General features: G+C 43.6%; 1 pseudogene; it reads left to right on the top strand.

Annotated features, from left to right (window-relative positions):
• Positions 1–4,005: 4,005 nt before the first annotated feature.
• Positions 4,006–4,124, top strand: LOC134349971 (U2 spliceosomal RNA; annotated as a pseudogene).
• Positions 4,125–4,700: the final 576 nt, after the last annotated feature.

The raw sequence follows: 4,700 nt of genomic DNA, 5'->3' as shown, positions 1-4,700 counted from the left end.
GAGAAAATGTCAACTGATTCCTAGAGAGAATATTTTGCTTGCTGTAATTGTTGGTTTCTGGTGTAATTCTGAATTACATTGCAGATGTTCATACACAGGTTTAATAGTTGAATGTTTTACTCCAATGAGGAAAAGATACAATCAATAGAAATCCATGTTCATTAGAGGGTATTGTGCCAGGTGGGAAATTGCAAACTTTAAACTTTTCCCAGCATTCACTCTCTATTTAAATAAATCTAACCACAAATTGATACAAAGTGTCACGTAATAACAAAGATTTCCCACAATTCCTTTCTAAAGACTTCAGACAATGTGTTTCCAGTTTTCAGCAATATTGTGGATATTATGGAGAGTCAAAAACCATAGGAGTTCACAAACGTATCTCCTTCGCTCTCTGACACTTGTATACCCCACAGTCTTGCTTCTTTCAGGATACTATTCCTTTGCCAATTTCTAGGTTTGTTGCTGATTAATATAGATTAGATTAGATTCAACTTTATTGTCATTATGCCGAGTACAGATACAAAGTCAATGAAATGTATTTAGCATCTGACCAGAAATGCAAAGAATAGTGTTATTTACAAAATAACTGCGAATAAAAAAGTGCTACAGCACACAAATATAAAAGTACTGAGACAGTACAATATGGATGCAATACTGCTTAGCGCTGTGATGAGAGGTTCAACAGTGTCACAGCCTCAGGGAAGAAGATTTTCCTGTGCCTGCTGGTGCGGGAGTGGAGGCTCCTGTAGCGCCTACTGGATGGGAGGAGAGTAAAAAGTCCATGGTTAGGGTAATGGCATCCCTGATAATGCTTTTCGCCCTGCCCAGGCAGCGTTTATGGTAGATGTTCTCAATGGGGGGCAATTGGGTGCCAATAATCCGCTGGGCAGTTTTCACCACACACTGGAGTGCTTTGCTGTCTGATACAGGACAATTGCCATACCACACTGAGATGCTGTTGGTGAGTATGCTCTCAATGGTACAGTGGTAAAAGTCCATCAGTATCTTGGGACAGAGGTGAGCTTTCTTCATGCTCCGCAGGAAATAAAGGCGCTGTTACATCTTTTTGATCAGGATGGAGGAGTTCAGGGACCAGGTGAGGTCCTCGGTAATCTGGACACCAAGGAATTTGAAGCTTGATGCACGCTCCACTACAATTTCATTGATGTAGATCAACCTGATGTATGGCAACTATGACTCTGCCATAGTTCCATGCATCAGCAAGGGAGATGAGGCTGAGAACAGGGCTACGGTAGGAAACTTTGTCACATGGTGTGAGCAGAATTATCTGCAGCTTAATGTGAAAAAGACTAAGGAGCTGGTGGTAGACCTGAGGAGAGCTAAGGTACCAGTGACCCCTGTTTTCATCCAGGGGGTCAGTGTGGACATGGTGGAGGATTACAAATACCTGGGGATACAAATTGACAATAAACTGGACTGGTCAAAGAACACTGAGGCTGTCTACAAGAAGGGTCAGAGCCGTCTCTATTTCCTGAGGAGACTGAGGTCCTTTAACATCTGCCGGATGATGCTGAGGATGTTCTATGAGTCTGTGGTGGCCAGTGCTATCATGTTTGCTGTTGTGTGCTGGGGCAGCAGGCTGAGGGTAGCAGACACCAGCAGAATCAACAAACTCATTCGTAAGGCCAGTGATGTTGTGGGGATGGAGCTGGACTCTCTGACGGTGGTGTCTCAAAAGAGGATGCCGTCCAAGTTGCATGCCATCTTGGACAATGTCTCCCATCCGCTGCATAATGTACTGGTTGGGCACAGGAGTACACTCAGTCAGAGACTCATTCCACCGAGATGCAACACAGAGCGTCATAGGAAGTCATTCCTGCCTGTGGCCATCAAACTTTACAACTCCTCCCTTGGAGGGTCAGACACCCTGAGCCAATAGGCTGGCCCTGGACTTATTTCCTGGCATAATTTATATATTACTGTTTAATTATTTATGGTGCAACTGTAATGAAAACCAATTTCCCCCGAGATCAATAAAGTATGACTATGACTATGACTAGATGGGGACGTGAGTGTGACTCCTGGCATGCCTGAAGTCCACAATGATCTCCTTGGTCTTCTTGGGTGTTAAGGGCCAGATTGTTGTCGGTACACCATGCAGCCAGGTGCTGGATCTCATCCCTGTAGGCTGTCTCGTCATCCCCTCTGATCAGATCAACCACCGTGGTGTCATCTGCGAACTTGATTGTGGAGTTAGAACCATGTACAGGAACGCAGTCATAGGTGAAAAGGGAGTACAGAACAGATATACAATATCTTTCCGAAGTTCAGAGTTTAAAGTAAAATTATTGAAATATCTAATTTGTTGATATCTAAAGAAATGAGTATTAGGTAGATTAAACTTTACAGACAACTGTTGAAAAGTTGCAAACGATTATCTATGAAAAGACCTTCAAAGCGCCTACTACCCTTTCTATGCTAATCGCAAAATGTTGAATCCCGCGTAGAAGGTAGGAAAAGGTGATTGTGTAAACTAGGGCTAGAAAGAGAAAAAACATGAAGACCATTAAATTTTCTGAACTGATCCCATTAAAGTATGTCTGATAAGAGGATTAACAATAAGTCTAGGCAAATGACAAGGAAGTGTGAAAACAAGAAGTGCAGGAATTGAAAGATCCTTATTAGAGTTCAACTCCATTGCCACCCATTTTGGGTAGTCAGACTTATTATGGAAGAAAGACCAAAAAATAAGACAATGAATATTGGCTGCCCAATAATATAAATGAAAATTAGGCAAAGCCATACCACCTTCCTTTTTAGATTTTTGAAGATGAGCCTTATTAAGTCTAGGGCATTTACCCTTCCATAGATAAGACAAAATGGGTTCTAATTCTAATCTAACCTATCGAAAAATGCTTTAGAAATAAAAATTGGACTGAAATAGATACAAAAATTTAGGAAGGATATACATTTTAATAGCATTAATTCGACCTACAAGAGACCACTGCGTCAAACTCTGTCTTGTAGAGTTTAGAAGATTGGTAAAATTTCCTCGAAAAAGATTCTTTAAGTTCCTTATTACTGTAAGACCAAGATAAGTGAATTGATTGTTAACTACTTTAAAAGGGAGGTCATGGAATACTAAAGCTTGTGTTTCTCTATTGATTGGAAAGAGTTCACTCCTATGCAAGTTAAGTTTATAATCAGAAAGTTGACTAAATTTATGAAGAAGTGAAAACATTGAGGGTAAGGAGGTAGTCGGGTTTGATATAAAAAGTAAAAGATCGTCAGCATAAAGGGAAACTTTATGCTCAACACCTCCCCTCCAAACCCCCATCACTTCAGCACAGCTACGAAACGCAATCGCCAGTGGCTCTGTAGCCAAATCGAAGTGTAAGGGACTTAAAGGGCAACTGTGACGAGTGCCGCATTTAAGACTGAAAGACTGGAATTGCTGAGAGTTGGTCAAAACAGAAGCGGTGCGACATGAATATAGCAATTTAATCCATGTAGTAAAACTCTGTCCAAAATCAAATTATTCTAAAACGGCAAAAAGGTAATTCCACTCCACATGATCGAACGCTTTCTCCGCATCAAGAGAAATAACACATTCAGGAATCCCAGTTGATATCAAACTTTCCTGAGGTGCCTGAGAAAAATGTTCTGGACTTGTTTCTTTGTATCAATCTATTGGGTAAAGGTTTAATATCTGCTATTCGGGGTAAATTAGTGATTTTGAGGCGTGCCCCTTTCGATACAATCAGAACTGCCTGGGAACAAGATCTAAATATCTCCTTATCTGATGCGGTTTGGGATTTAATTCCTAAGTCGGTCAGCTCAACCTGTCTATGTGCTCGCCACGGCCTTTTGCAGTTTAAGGTTGTACACGGGACTCACATGTCTAAGACTACGCGGTTTTATCCTGACATCAGTCCTGTCTGTGATAAGTGTAAGGGGGCTGAGGCTTCCCTTATTCATATGTATTGGACCTGTCCTAGTCCAGAGAAATTCTGGAGAGAAGTTTTTTCAACCCTATCTCATATCGCTTCTTGGCCGTTTGGCTAAGATCAAGTGTAGTATCTGTTCTTATCAGATCGGAAGGCGGAGGAGAAGAGTGCTCGCTGACGCAGGGGTGGATCCTAATGCTGATTGGCCTCCATACCAGCGACGACAGCAGTGAGGAAGATGTCAGCAGCGAGCAGTGCATCGGCTCGAGGCCCGGGAATCAAGAACACTGTCAGGCTGACAGTGCGAGACCGGAACGGGGGCACCGGCTTCACCCGAGAGACCTTCATCCGGAAGGTCTTGATGGAATGCTGTGGATTTACGCCTGACGACATCTACTGCGTCCAGGATTTTGCAGGCTTCTTCGATGTCACCTTCCGGCAGGCCGCAGGGTGGCAGAAGCTGTACCAGCAGCTTCAGCTGAAGGGGACAGAGGCGCCACTGTCGCTGCTGAAAGCACAGGCCCTCTTTACAACGGCTACCCAGCAGGAAAGGACAATCACGGTCCAGATGTTCAACCTGTACGTGTCAGTGGTGGACGTCCTTACATTCCTTGCTCGGTATGTGGAGGGCATAGGAACTCCAGCGGGCGTGAGGGACGGACTGGGAATCTGGACCAGCAAGTGGTAGGTCAAGGTGAAGCTGAGGTTGGACTCCAACGGCGTCGTCATCCACCCCCACCTTGGCCTTCGCCATTGGAGGGAACTGAGGGTTCATGGTGTACGTGGGGC

Source organism: Mobula hypostoma, chromosome 7 (assembly GCF_963921235.1).
Source record: "Mobula hypostoma chromosome 7, sMobHyp1.1, whole genome shotgun sequence".
Taxonomy (NCBI): Eukaryota; Metazoa; Chordata; class Chondrichthyes; order Myliobatiformes; family Myliobatidae; genus Mobula; species Mobula hypostoma.
Note: the sequence above shows the minus strand (reverse complement) of the source record. Positions and strands in the feature narration are given on the sequence as shown.